This window comes from Tauraco erythrolophus, chromosome 9 (genome assembly GCF_009769465.1).
Source record: "Tauraco erythrolophus isolate bTauEry1 chromosome 9, bTauEry1.pri, whole genome shotgun sequence".
Classification (NCBI taxonomy): Eukaryota; Metazoa; Chordata; class Aves; order Musophagiformes; family Musophagidae; genus Tauraco; species Tauraco erythrolophus.
Genome location: NC_141473.1, coordinates 24,742,183 through 24,758,400, shown reverse-complemented (window position 1 = coordinate 24,758,400; position 16,218 = coordinate 24,742,183). Strand labels below are relative to the sequence as shown.

The 16,218-nt window shown below is 35.0% G+C and overlaps 1 protein-coding gene across 1 annotated transcript in view; it reads right to left on the bottom strand.

The window, feature by feature from the left end:
* The window catches only part of ADK (adenosine kinase), a 301,153-nt gene that overhangs the window by 88,672 nt on the left and 196,263 nt on the right, over nucleotides 1–16,218 (bottom strand). The window lies entirely within an intron of this gene.

The following is a 16,218-nucleotide window of genomic DNA, read 5'->3' as shown; positions in this document are numbered from 1 at the left end:
GTCCAAGCTGAGAAATCTTGTCATCATTTTTTCACATGAAATAATGTGCTTGCACTGAATTCGTCTGGATTACGTACATGTAATGTTTGCACAATGAGGATCAAGATTTTTTCTTTTAAGCCAGTGAGTATTTCTCTAAAGCCAAAACTGAAATCTGTGACCTAGTGCACATGTAGACAAATCTAGGCTGAGATGATAACAAGCAGCTTTGCAATTTTGCATTTATTATTGTTTAATAGCACTGAAGCAATGTTTGAAGAACATACAGATAATAAAAATTTGGGATTATTTTCAAACCTACTACCCACTAAAATGTATTTTCTCCCTCTTCTTTCTAGCTCTTCCTCTTTCCTTGCCACTCCCATTTGCAGAGTGGGGTACATGAATAAGAACTTTATCATATGAGTGACAGGATTTTGAACCATGGTACTCTGAGCTGATTTGAAATGCCATTTGGTAACAATGTAAAATCAATAAATTGCAAGTGTGAATCAAAATATTTAACTTTCAGAAACACATACACAACAGTTTGCTGCCATTTAAGACAAACTATATTCTGCCAACATGAAAGGAACACATCATTTAATCCAAAATTATTTTATAGCAAGCATTTACATAAAAATGCAATTGTGACGACATCACACTCTCATCCATCTAAAGGGTGGAATTTTTCAGGCACATAGAAAGTTTGACAGTTACGTAGTGACAGTCCTGATAAATACTGTGATTCAGAAAAGCCCTACAGAAATCATCTAACTTCAAGTATGCTGGCAGTTCCAGTGAGAGTGAGACTGCTAAGGTGCCAGAAGAACTTGCTCTGTTAAACGACAGACATAACCAAGTCAGAGCTTTTGGACCTGGTTGAATTTCCTATATTCTGTACACAAAGAGAACTTCAAGTCACACACTTGGGCAGAAGAGACTTTACTCAGCTCTGCCCTGCCATCAGTCTCATCTGTTGCAGTCTAGCAGGAATATCAGAGCTTGGAAGGAGTGAAGCTGCAGCACATGGTAATTCTTGGGATGGAGAATGAACTTCTAGGTAACTAGTCCAGACAGAAGAACTTACACAAGGCTTCCAGGTGCCTTTACAACCAGAAAAAGACTGAAAGACTCTCGTCTTCTAGCCTCTGAACTGCACGAAGCAGAGATTGGGTGCAGTCCATGTCCCACCCACTGAGAGACAAGGCAATGAAATCATCTTGCTTCAGAACACGAACCAGAAGGAATCTTCCTGGAAAGTTAGAGCAAAAGCTCGTCATCTGTCTTAGTACTTATGTGAATTTAAAAGAGCAGAGAACAATTTAAAAACTATATTTAACACTGAACTTAACATCTGAGCACAATACTTGGAATGTGCAACACTGTCAAGTTTGCAGACTTACTGACCCCTTACCTCTTCCTCCTGAGTTTTGAGCATTTACACTTGCAACCTGTTCCTGCTTAAAATTATTTGTTAAATTGTTTTCCTTACTGAGATACGACAGAATACTATCAAATGATAGAGATAGTAAAACACTCACAATGTGGAAAAAAAACTCCAGAAACAATTAACAAAACTCCACAAATCAAATAAACAACATGTGCTTGTGCTTTAAGTCGTTTTTGACTTTCTCTAGGAAGGACAAAAGTTCTATATAACTACCCAATGAAATGTTCAGTCTGTACATTAGTGAAATACACAAGGGTTATTTTAATCTATGCACCTGTTTGTCATGTAATAGGTTATTTAGGAACTTAGAAAAGTACCTACACAGTATCAATTGCATTTTGGAACTATATTTTATCTTGTAGTGATCAGTAAGTGGTTACTTAATGAAACAAAACCCGCTGCTTTTCATCCAATTCCTACTGGAGACAGTTGTTTTAAATCAGAAAGCAAGGACAGCAAGAATGCACCAATTTCTCTGAGTAATTGTTTTGGCTTGTTCCTGTACGCATTGTTTATTTTTATGAAACTATTGCTTTATAACTGGAAAATGACTAAGCTGTAAACTATTGTTTTATCATTCTGAGTGGCCAATGTTTCTGGTTTTGATAAAAGCCAAGTTTCAAACAGTTTTCAGAAACATAGGAAAAAACCTAACTGTCAGTAAACGTGCTTATATTGACCGTGACATTTTCCTCTACGATGGTGCCAACATGTCAGGAGGAGAGGATTGCTTTCAGACCTGAACAGCTTCTTTGTTGCTGAAGTGAACTCTGATTGCTGCCATATTAGTATCTATCAGATTACCACAGTAGCACAAAACCTCTAACATTTGACATTACATGTTAAAGAAAATAATTATCTTATGCATACATTAGCAATTTCTTTTAAGTTTTAAACAATTTGGAAATATTTTTCCAACTGTTATTACTATTGATTTAATTAAGCACTCTCCAGGAAGTTCTTCAAGCCCTATTTAGGACAAAATACCCGTGGCTTCACTTACGTGATGTATATATACTCACAGAATGTATAGATGAGAACTTTAACAATGAGGTGGAGGTGTACGTACATGTGAGGGAGAGCAGTTATATACCTAGTTTTGGGGTAGGGTAAGGTCATCCAAAATAAAAAATTACCCTATTTCCCTGGAAAATACAGTTAGTTAAGCTAATTTTGGCAAGATGAATTAAGGTCTTAAGATGATGGTTTTACACAGCTCCCTAAAGTCTGCCCCTTTGCGAGGAAGCAAAAAACCTCTATATTCTCTCTGAAGTTCAGAATACAGTTTTACATGAGTTTATTAAGCTCAGGGAGTGAGATGTCTACTTTTATTTATACTGAATTTATAACAAAATTTTGAAGGAAGTATTAAACATAATCTGGGAGGCAGGTGCCCAGAGGTTTTATTACTTTGATTAAGTAATTCAACCGCTTTTGCCTCTGTTTACCCACTTGCAAAATAGTTATAATGATAAATACACTTCCATTGGCAGAACCAGTGGGAAGTTTAATTACTTAACATTACTGAAATGACTGAAATTCTGTGTTGAAAGGTATTATAAAGTACAGGGTATTACCATCAATAAAATATAAGCTGCAAATCAAACAAGCTACGATGAAGAACAAGCCATTTTTCTTCTTTTCTCCTGGTATCCCAAAAAACACTTTGCCACACTTTTTCTTCATTGAAAAGCAATTTCTTACTGAGAAAGAAAAGCATCTTAAAATATTTTCAAATTGTTGATTAAAGAAAGAAACTGTTTCTTTCACCTTTCATTCTCCTAAAATAATTTTTTATCAAAATTAGGTTTGCCCATCTCATCTATTAATATGAGGATAATGCTGTGTTCAGATCAAAAAGTAGACTCAGAGTTGCCAATTATTGTTTAATGAAACAATAACCAGAAGTCTAAAAATTGGTAATTATATTATTTATGATGTTTGGAACTATGAGATAATTGATTTTCAATCTTAATTTCCACAACACTGAGCACAATCCCAGGGTCTCTGTCTTAGCAAACAAGCATTTCAGGAAGTAAATAATAAGGTATGGTTAGTTCAGGCCCTTGATGATTGTGCAACATTTGCTTTTTGTGTATGGCTAGTTACATTAATATAATTTGGAATCTCATTAATCATGTAAACATCAACCATATGTTGAATTCATTCAAGTTTGGTGTGTACATAATATTTACAGCATATTAGCAAATTGAGAGAATCTATATAACTACAAATGCATAGAGAATTTCTAATTTCCTAGACAGTTAATCCTCAGTTTGAAAGCTCTATAAGCAAATATTTAAAACAAGCCTGTTCCTTGCTTATTCAAATAGCCTTGAACAAGAAGAGAACACATATGAGTATCTTTTTAATGAAATGCGCTTACACCAGCACAATGGTTTATTTTATAAACACAGATAAAACACACCAAGACTGAAACAATGACTGACCATTGGTGTATTAGTAGATAATCACCATTGACTGACTGGGTGTCAAAAGATCTTGTAAAAATATAGATTATTTGATATGGTTGCACAGTCTTGTGGAGAACTGTTCAAAGCGTATCAGTACTATTTACTAAGAATTTTGACCTTAATATTCCATGGCCTAAGAATCACAAAAATTCTTCTGTGTACATGCAAGAGACTTGCGACTATGCACACAAATATTGTGACTTTCAGAGTGGAAGGGGAAACTAATTTGGGCTTGCTCTGCTGTATTTATTAATACTAGTTCCCCCGCGCACAAAAAAGGAAAAAAAATTCTCACCAACTTCTTGCTCTATACTACTATAAAGTGCTATACCCATGCCCTCAGAGTGTCAGGATTCCCAGGTGACACAGAGGAATGCAACTGTCGTGTAACAAACAAATACAGGAATGAGCCCAATGCTATGAAAAATAAGTAAATTCCAGCATGATTTCTATATCTTATGGATTTTCCTATTGACATTGTGGCCATGCTATGAAAGGTTTCACTTAAATTCAGGTTAGGAAACAGACATAAGGTATAATAAAATATAGGTATGTTGTTCCCTAAGCACTGTCATACTAAAACACTTAAGCAGAAACATTTCTTCCCTCCCAACTACCTTTGAGGTCTTGTAAATTATAAGAACATAGCAGCACGGGGATTAAATATTAATCAAAGTCATTACCATCATCATTAGAACACATTTCAAGAGCCCCAAAGAAAGAGTATATTATTTCACTACTAAAGATCATATCATCAGAAAGACTACACTGATACAACGATACTGTAGCATGGTAGGTAAGAAGAGGAAAAAAAGAAATTATCAAGAAGTAACACAAAAGATTTCTGAAGCTTATCGCACTTTTGAAATGCTAACTCTTCCTTTAACTGAGTCTGTTTAAGTAAAGCAGACTCGCCATGGGCAAAACAGAACTCTGTATAGAACCACAGAAGCACACAGTGTATTTTAAAAATGTAATTTTGCTGGGGGGAAAAAAAAACAAACAAACAAAAAAAAACCCCAAAAAACCAAAAAAACAACGATCCAAACTCCATAAATTATATCAGTGAAAAACCAGAGCAGCTCTAAAGCTTCAGTAGAGATCTGAATTCATTTGGTGTGCATTAGGGCTATCCAAAGCGCAACCAGTACACCTGAAACTAACATTGTACACAGGACGACTTATTCTTTGCATTAAAGTAATGACGAGTTTTATGGAATAACAGAACTTTCGCTATTTGCAAATTAAGGTGTAAATGATTAATAAACCAAAATACCCTCTCCTGCTCCCCAAGCTAGCTGATTCTAAACAGCCTACATATCCTTACAATATATTTAATTTAATGTATAAGCACCACTGTTGCATAAAATTAAGTTCATAGTAAAATAAAATGCTCAGAAGAACTAAAAAAGTTATTGGCAAAATAGCAAAATATGTATTTCTTTCAATTTCTGGCTTACCAAGTATTAAAAGTAAATGTGTTAACACTTACTTTTAAATATCACTCTTCTCACAACTCTAGCCCCAGAACCACAATTCCAAAAAAACTTTCATAGCAAATATAACATTTACTATGAACACGCAATTAGCTCCTAATCACTTGGATTAATTACCACATCAGGGTTTACAATAAAACATTTATTGGTCACACTTCCACACATTAAAATTAATTATTTAAAAGAACATAAATGTTATTGCTTGGCCTTTTAATTTCCACTACATAAAGACTGTTGCATGACCTTGTTTCTGAACACAGAAATAAATCAGTCAGGATCTATGCTAATTCTAATAATTAGTAAGAAATATAGTTGAAATGTGGACAGTTGCTAAACTCTAAACAGAGATATTTTCACTTCAATTCATTTGAGTAATAATAATTTCTGTAGAACACCGAATACAACGAGCTATGTAAGTGTTTAGCATTAATTATTATAGTTTGAATGAGTGCTTTCTTCAAATTCAAAGAGGGGGGAATACCTCTAACTATTAGCTTTTTAGAGCCAAATAATACTTGCATTAAGTTCCTGCTTCTAATGAACTCACGAGCTTGCACCTCAGAAATCCACTTTCAATAGCAGGATCACTACTGTAACCAGTGAGAGCAGTGTTAGTCTTTCACTCCCACATCTTACAATCCGAATGGAAACTTCTCTGCTAAGACACTATTTTCCGTGATGTCATAGTACTGTGGGAGTAGCAGGTTTCAGTAGGGCTTCAATCTGCACTGCTATTCAAGATGCTCGAATACTCTTAAGTAAGTTTTAATTTTCTACTGAATATTTTCCATACTTCTCTACTTGAAAATTACCACTCTTGTCACATTATTTGCCCACCTTCAAAGAAAATCAGACTATAGATACAGGAAATATGAATGAGCAAATATTTTTTCCATTTAATTAAAATGTGCAATATTTTTTAAAACAGTTTTCGATCAATGAAAGATCGAGTTAACTGGTCAGCCTGTGGCAGAGAACTAGCCTTTCTTGATATAGAGTATCTCTAAGTTCTCAAGTAAAATGATTTTGAGAACAGGAAACGTCTGAAACTTAATGAGCAAATACCTATTTGTTCCCTAAGAATATGCAGCCTGTGACAACACCCCTTTAGCCACCTTAGAAGTATAATGTACCTATACAGCTTCTCAGTCTTCCTAAGTAGGTATCCAAGTTCAGCAGGGTACATCCAAGTCTTCTGTCGATGTTACTGTGTGTGTTAAGTACTAAATGTTCACATGATTTACAGTTTCTTGTAGGAACACTTGCAAATCACAGATTTTTCCATTAAAAACACTACTGTCTGCAAAATGGAATTTGGGAAAAACTGAATGAAGCTGCTCACGTATAGACATAGTGATTCAATTTTTGATGGCAAGATTGCATGCTACTGATTTTACAAATACTGTGTAATGTCACACCTTTTTTTGCAACAATAGAAACATATGGGCAGTATTTTCTACTTCCAGTACGACAGACAAATGGATTTTATAAACTGTCATGTAAATGAGAATTTATAGTTCCAAATAATTTAACAGATTAAGAACAACAAAGCAGAATACAAATAACAATTAAGAAAAATCACTCGTAACTGGTAATTAGTTACTTCTTCAGATTCACTTAAGCCTCCAAAACTGTTACTTTGTAGAAATAAAGTTACATTCAACGACATATTTCCAACATGGCAATTCTGGTTTGGGAAGATCAGCCTAACCCATTGAACCAACATCTCTCCTATTTGTTAGTGCCTAAATCAGTTTGCCTGCTTTAATTAAATTTGATTATTCTTGAAATGTTGAAGTGTACAGGGAAAAAGAACAGAGATTTATATAAGTTAAATGTCCTTTAAAAATTGTATTTGAAATCATATAATTCAAACAAACTATTTTTGAAACTCGTGAGTTTTATAACATTTGAAGAAATTTCACATAGAAAAAGAATTTTCCCAATGGGGTCAACATTTCCCTTAGAAATATTCAAAATGACTGAACATAAAGCAACTGTGTAAACTTTGAATTTGCTCTAACAAACCTCTGACTGCCTCTTCCAACCTGAATTATTCTAGAAGTTTATGATATACTAGATCTGTGTGTATTTGAAAAACATGGACAAAAAATATGTGGACCAAGCATATAGCCTCCAATGTCCTATCAGCTTTTAAGAGAGCATTTCAGAGCAGAGCATTCCAGATACCACATATACATCTAACAAATCATATAAGCGATTAGCTATTTTACCCTGAAAGAAACACCACAAAATGTATACACTTTGCAAATGAACCATGTAAATACATTAGGAGTAGAATAACACCTTAGAGATTAAGGTCCTCCTGTGGACCTTCAAATTCACATGCAGTTTCCCTGAAATCAAAACTATGAAGTCGATGAGATCTTAATAATGCCTACAGCCCTACAAGTAGACAGTCCTTTGGACAGGAATGAGCTCTGCTACATGAATATTCATTATGAAAAAACGTTTCCTGCTCTTTTTTGCCTCTGTCCATCTGATTTGTGTCCCTGAAAATGGAATAAGAAAAATAGATACTAAAGCTATCATAATGTATTTAACAGTGTTAACTTGTGTGCTAATTTATACACTATAATAATGATTTTCCAGATTAGAATATCAATTAATAACTTTGACATATTGAACATATAAATAAAGACAAAGGAAAAAACAGTCCTTTTTAAATTAGCGTTTAAGCTCATATTTTAGTGCTTTTATAAGAAAAGCAAGTTGGGATCTTTCAAAATCGCCTCCTCAGTTCTGAAGGTTTAAATCCATTCCTTATGCTAAATAAACATAACTTCTACTTTTTAAACAGCCAAACTAGAACATTTTGGAACTGTGTAATACATAACCTCATTTTAGGGAATGAAAATTATTGGTCCATGTTGAAGTAAAATGCAGCATGCATTCTTCAAAGCAAACATGGGAAGTGTCTGTCTCAAGTTTTTGATATATTTTTATGTATCTGGCTCACTGACATGCCTTTATTTATAGGAAAGACCAATGATTTGGTATTTATTGGAGCTTGCTTTCACTTCAAAACAGCTAACTATGGAAATCCAGGATTTTCTCTCTACTCCTGTCCCTGCAATGCCTCCTCATCAACATCTATGGTCCACCCCAGTCAGAAGTCTGCCACAAATGCTGGTGGAGTGATATCAAACATTTCTACAAGTAAGAGCAAAAGAATTTGATGATGGTACCTCCAAGTCAGAGTTCAGAAGTCATGGATAAATATTTTACATTTCTTCAACTTTCTGATACTTAGAGCACTATTTTTTTTCAGGAAGGGCAATGGAGACACACATCAATAATTTTCACAAAACCTTCCCTGGAGAGCAATATCTGTATGATGCTACTTAGAACATCTTCTGTGGAACAAAATTAAGCTTAAGAAGCTCCCTTCTGAAACAGATGTTTGAATACTGCTATAAATCATCGGACAACATATTCCCCTTTCCAATATTGCATTTATCCATAGTAATAATTGTTGTTAATCAAAGGGTTAAGTAGTCAGTAGTGACATGAACAAAAAAAAAAATTACTTGACAAGATTCCACCCTCATTCCAATCTCTACCAAAGCATCAAAAGTAATTATAAATTTTCACCGAAGATGTCAGATTCTTATGTTAATCTTTGCACAATCTGACATTGCCATTCTTCAACTTCTATAGATGTGAAGTTATCACTTTGTTTGTATGTCACCACAGACAACATAATCAATAGTTTTCGTATCTTTCTGTTCATACTTTTTGTTAAAATGAATTTTCTGAGTGCTGCTTACTTTTGTTCCACTATGAAACTTGTTACTGCTTGAATAGAGAGTACTTAATCTCAACAATAAACATTATAATGTATGATAAAGGAGTCAGGGGAAAAAAAAAGTTTCAACATTTTTTTCAGTCCCCATTTTAACATACTCTGTCCTTATCAAATTAATATCTAACAACAGTGACACAAAAGCAACACAATGGATGGCTTTGTTCACTTTATATGTACTAATTTGAAGCACAAACTGCCTTTCACTCCTTTTCCTTTTATGCTCTATATTTCTGTGGGGAAATCTTAGTCCATAAAACTCAACACAAACAATTTGTAACTGGAAGTAACTGGTTTATAAAATATTACCTGTCCTCATCAATAATTTAAGCAGGATCCACAAACAAATGGATTGCTTGTTTATTCTTTCCATATCCAAACAGCCACCAGGCAGGCCAGAGAGGTATTCTTTCTGACCTGTCACTCAGATGAAAGTACCATGCAGGCACATTCAGCTCTTCCTGCAGTTCTGCAGCAAAACTCCTCCAGCTTTGTGCACAATCTGCACAGTTGCACCATACCCGAAACAGATACTGATAGATTTTCATAAAAGTTGCAAATGACACTTGTTGAAAAATTGTTTATTGTAAGATAGTTGCTCCTGTGAAGGTAAACTTGATCCTTAATGTGCCTACTCATATACCTATTCTCCACAGATGCTATGAAGACTTAAAAAAAATTTTAAACCAAGACTTAAAAAAATTTTAAACCAGGGCACAATCACCAATCACCAGGGCACAAAACTGAAATGTGAAGAAGAGAATAAATTTCTTGCTGGCATAGGGTTTAATATTAGCTCTTCTAAAAGAGCACCACTGTGCCAACAGTGAAACTAGTTCTGATTTTGTAATGTTTGCTGAACTTTAGTTTAGAAATTCACTTTCTTGACATGCAGTCTGATGGGAAGTTTCCCTTCTGGGCACCAAAACAGACAAACTTGCTCCAACAGAAAGAACTTACCATGAATACGGTGATTTAGCTTAGGTTTTTGGCTCTAGCTTGACCAAATACGTACTTCAGACACTTAAAAACCAACAAAGACTATTGCCAGCACCCAACTGGTTTCTTCCAGTGTGAACTAGAAGCTGTTAAAAGCCTGCTTCATCCACACCTTCCCATCTTAAAATTGATATATAATCATAGGAGAATATGTTTATGTCACCTGACTGCTAGGTTTAGCCAAAGGTAATTACTGTTACTTATTAGAAAACTGCAGCCCCGGCCTTGTCTGGAAGCACAGAAATTAGATGATCCTTTCTTGAATGAGAGCCTCAGACCTGTGAAGCTACGTTCTTAACTTTGTTAAATCCAGCAGTACTGAAGTCTAGTAAATAATGCACATCCATAATCTCTGAGTAATAGCATGGTATGGTTCAGGCTGCGGAAAAGGCAGATTTCAGAGAAAGGGTTACAGCACAGCAGTACTTTGGCAGATGTGTAAGAAAGAGTCTGAGGTGCCTTCTGACCCTATTTACTCCTCACAAATGGCATTCTGATGCACAGGAGTTGCAGAAGTCTTCCTGTGAAGTTGCTTTTCTGGCTTCTACTCTCTGCAACGATGATTGCTTACATCTCATGTACCCTGCTATATTCCTGTCCACCCTAATCTCAGAGCAAAGGAACTTCAGAATATTCACTGTGAAGTCCTTGGAAAATATTCAACAATTTCAAGACTGTACGATACATTTTAGAATTTAGATACTTAATAGCACTGATGACTAGCAATTTTCGACAATTACCATCATAATCATTCCATGTTCTGAGAAGAGGATACAGATGACAAGGAGCTGTCTGAAAAATTAAACTTTTATAAAACATCTTCTGAATGTCTGGCATTTTGATACAGTAATACTTTGTCTGCTTTTCTGACTGCCTGTTACAAATTTGTATTCGCCTTTGGATGTTCTTATGGCTAAAGAGTCGGATCTGAGGAGATTTGTACCTTGGTTTTACTTCAGTGAATTATGTATCTATTCAGAGATCATGCTCTCCCAAACGAACATCCAAGTCTGTTAAAATAGTCTGCCAACATACTGTGAGGATCTGGGAAATGGCACACCCTCACAAATGCCAGATGTAATTCTGCCCACAAGAAAAGTCAGATGGATTCCTCCAATAAATTCCTACTTTTTTTGTCTGCCTGTTGGTTGATATATGATACCACAACAGATGTATCCAATTTTATTAAAATTTGTCCCATCAGCTCCATTCTGAAAGGAGAATTTTCAAATTTATCCTGAGCTTGTGAATGTTTTGTGATAAGTTGTTCCTAAGCTGAAATCCAAGCCTTAAGTTTTATTTAATTTAGTTCAGAAAGGTCTCTATCTGGTCAGACAATCTTCTGTGTTTGTGATTGTAAAAGACAGCTGTATTTCACCAAAAATGTTGGGATATTTGGGCTTGTGTTTCAGAAAATTTTTCAGTTAGCACTGAAACTGGAATTATTATGTTAGCTTTGGCTGAGTTTGAAAATCATCATAACTAGCAGTGGAGTTCAAACACCAAAACCTCCCACAGGACTATATGCAAGACAAAAATCTCATCACAGCTAGCTCTTCAAATCCTAGCAGAAGCTTTGCTAAATAACTGAACTGCAAGAATAATGTTCTTTAGTACTTATAGTTTTATACTGAATGAAAAGCTTTTCCTAAACGAGTGGCTAATAACGTACTCGAAACTAGGGAGATACTGGTAAATCTGTAATTAAAGATGTCACACTTAATTCCTCCATTTCAAAGACATACCTAATGGTAAGAAGTATATAGGAAACACACAGTTGAAAGCCACCACAGTTGCCTATGGTCTTTGCTGAATTTGATATTAATGAAATTTTTCAACTCTTCTGAAAACCTCATGCCCTAAAATTCATCACACAGTAGAAGAGTATCCACTAGGAAGTTAAAAGAAAAGTAGCCATTCAAAGCAGTTTTTTTAAAAGCCTTTTTGAGTGAGTATTTACTAGGAATTTGAGCACAATAATTTACAAGTATTTATATACACTGTCAGAATAACTGCAGTTGCTACACATTCAAGATTTTCCTAAGGGGACATATACTGAGGAAGCTAGGTCAAAATTTTTTTTAATTGAGAAGTATTAAGTCTTGACATTGAGCTAATATTGAATATCTTGCACTGAATTACTTAAACATTTTAAGCCTGACGAAATAACTCCATATAAATAAAACCACAAAACAAAATACATATACAAACATGCTGTTTGTTCTGCACTGCTTCATGTACAGAAACTAAATTTCTAATTCAACTTGTCTTTGTGTAGTATTACTACCCTGTAGAAAAGACAGTGGTTTGTTTCTAAAAATGACACTTTTGGCATTATGCCCAAATTACTTAGGATTCTGAAGACATTGCCCAACAGTCATCATCCTGCTCCCAGTCATTCATTTTGTTACTAGTGTTTGCAGAGACTGATGATCTAGAATGTCCTTTGTGGTTAAGTTTTTTGTATTCCACTTTCTTCCCTCTCAACTGAGAATATTATAGTTTGATTCCGTTCACTTTTAAGGGAGCACAGAGGATAAAACCTAGTAGTGCTTACTGAGAGATTCTTTTCTGCTTGGAGATACAGAAGGGAAAACATTGTGTGAGGAATAGGGAAACAAATTTTAACACAAGTGTGAAAATGAATTGAGGTAACTATTTTTGTTGCTGCAGTGTCACAGCTGGCCCTGTGATAGATGAGTCTGAGTCTGCATATGAAATGAATATACACTAAAAACTTTATTAATAGGAAGAATTAATTACTTCAAGATGATAATGTACCTTGGATCTAAATCAAATGCTGCTCAAGGGCACACTGGGCGTAACTAAGTATTGTTATACGAGTGTTTCTCACATGAGAAAAATACAGTAAAGATTCTATACATTTCATCTCTAGCACAAAACTATCGAAAAGCATATTGGGGCTTTCCAAAGAAACAGAAAACCTCTAAAAGAGGCCTTTAAAGTTGGCAAAATCAGCAAATTTAATCTATCCACTTTCTTTTGACCTTTAAACCCAACCTGAAAAAAAGTGTTCGGCAACATAAATTTGATCTCTAAAGGCCTGCTGCAGATCTCATTTTCTGCTGTTTTTCCATTAGGCATTTATGGGACTTGCTAGTGTTACAGGGGACTAGTAAAATGTCGAAGTAATCCTGCAGTTCCTGTGTATGAATTCAGCTTTTCCCTATGAGATGATAACATTTTTTTTTTTTTCCGCCTGCCAAGGCTTTTTCAGATACTGGAGTACAAGACTAATACCATAGGTGTGATGTTATTTTTTTTTTTTTTCATTTGGTGACATTAACCAGATCTAGCAGTTCAAGTGTTGAAACAAAAGAATTCTTTTCTGAGCCAATAAGGTGGTTTGGTGCACATCTGCACTAATTGAAATCACAGCATGGCTTTTCAGGATAGGAATTGTATCCAAAGCATACAGACGATTTGAAGATCTTGCTGGTGTGTTTGTGCATTCTCTTAAGCGCAGAGGAAACCAGCTGCTTCCATTTATGAACTGTGTTGATACATGTGCCTCAATGTACCAACAACGTAATGTGCAATTTAGCAAGTTCAAGATTTGCATAAAGGATGAGTATAGAAGGCAAGACAATGAAAAAGAATTTATCATAAAGATACCTAATTTTCAAGTAGAACATTCTATAATTTATGCTATAATTCACGAGGATTAGATAATAAAAATATGATAAAAATAACAGGTTATTACAGCATCCTGCCCTTTCATCCACTGATAATGGCCTTGATTCTTTCCAAGTTCCTCTGTCCTATCTTCTTGGCTATTGCACTGTTTTTCCATAATATGGCCATCAACCTCCAACCCAAATTCACTTTCCACTCCTTTTATGCTATAATAAATCTTTGATGCAAGTTTGCATCATCAAGGCATAATCAAATTCTCTTCTTCTCAACTCTGAAAATCTAAGTACATATTTTCTCTTCATTAATCACCTCACAGTAGAATTTACCATGTTCTTTCTGAAGTGTTCTTTTTCTATTGACTTTGATAACTTATCCCTTTTTTGATAGTCTTGTCTCTCCAACAACTCCTTCAGCACATTTTTTGGCAGATCCTCCTCAGAGTTACTGAACATGGTTCTACAAGTTGGTTTAAGATATTGTCACACTATCTCTAGCTCTAGTCTATTTCCAGGTAATCTTATTACCAAACGCATATTTAAGCTCATGGTGGAAGGACCTTCCTCTCTCCTCCTCTCTCTGTTCGAGTCCTGACTTATTCTGTCCAAGCTGAGACACACGCTTTCAAACCACATTCTCAATTCAAATGTTTTTTAGGACTTCACTTTAATTCTTCCAATAGTTTCTGCATAACATTTCCTTTACTTTTTAGTTACACAGCTTAAACTGAGCAGACATTACCTTATTCCAACTGACCTTGAAAAAGAAATAATTTCCAGTCTATATCTAATCAGATCACTTTCCATTCATCTCCTTGACTGCATCGAGTATTTGGTACTTGGCTCCTCTTCCAGGCTTTCATACCCATCTTAAACCAGGTTATCTGTGAGCATTCACCACTTGCTACTTCAGTTTTGAAACAGTTATCTGCTTTTATCCCATTCTGTCCCACAAGCAGGTGAAGTGCTTCACATAAGTCTCTCCTTAAAAACACAGTGCTGGAAATTCTGGGATACTCAAACCAACATCACTGCTATGTTGTTATCTCTACTTGTTTTCCTTACCACATGCTCTAAAATAGGAAATATTTCTTTGAGTGGCACCCTAAAGGAGGCTTGGATCTGTCATTAAGGCTCCAAGGCATTACCATAATAGGATGAAAAAAGAAATAGGTAAGTTCGTGTGACAGGTTATAGAGAAGGTTCCAGGGACAGAGAGTAAAGAGAGAGGGGGTTTAGTTGTTTTTCTGTTTCATGCACATTCACGTAATACTGACCAAAGTCAGTCCTGTCCACACTCTGCAATTGTAGCAAATTGAAGGAAGAAATGGAGAGGGAATAGTTTTAATTCTTTTGTTAAACACCAAAAATAAAATCGATAGTTACTGATTGATAATTTGATCCTGGAAAATCACAAATTAATTTCCATTCAAAAATTAAATACTGCACAGAAGAGGGATGTATAACAACAACAATTAGGATCCTGACATTCTCAAAAGACAAGTAAAATTTGGTTCAACCGACAACTGAATTTCAGTGTCAACACAAGAAAATTAAGATTGCAGCTACATACGATCATAAGTGCTCCTTTGAAAAAAATTTCATATAATTAAAGGTGCTAGTCTCCACATCAAATTCCACTTTGGATGTGGTTAAATTCCAGCTTGGTTAAGTATTTCCTGTCTACTTAATTTCATCCTGTAGATCCAGCTGCACATAGTTATTTCACACTTCCTGTCCTAAACTATCACACAGTGCCATTGTGAGTCATTGAGCAGCTTCATTCTTTTTGATTCTTTAATTGATGTATCAATTATGTCATCTAGAAAGTGCTTTGAGATTGTCTGAGAAGTTACCAGAGACGTCAGGACATGTAACAAATATAACTAAAAAATAACATGTACTGCAAACTTCAAAAAAACCCAACTTTTAAAAGGTAATATAAGTCAACTAAGAATTGGCAAATTATGCAGAGTCCACTAAAAAAAAAGCCAACTAAAAATTAATTCCAGAACACAGTTTTTAGAAAAGTTGCTTCAATTTCCTCATAAATAGGCTGCAGTTTCTATGGCGGCATTAGGAAAAAAACAACTCCACAATAAGGAGATTCAAAAATAATTACACAAAATTTGAAAGCTGATAAATGTATTTTTCTATTTCTTCTCTTTCACTTCTTTGCATTAAATAAAAAGTGGGGGACAAAACCAGAAGTATGCCCTGTCAATCACTCAGTAATGCCCTACCACTCTAACAGCTTACAAAGGACCAGAGAAACTGACTCCTCAAATACACCTGGTCTAAAAGCCTTAAAAGCATTTTAAAACAATGATCAGTATAT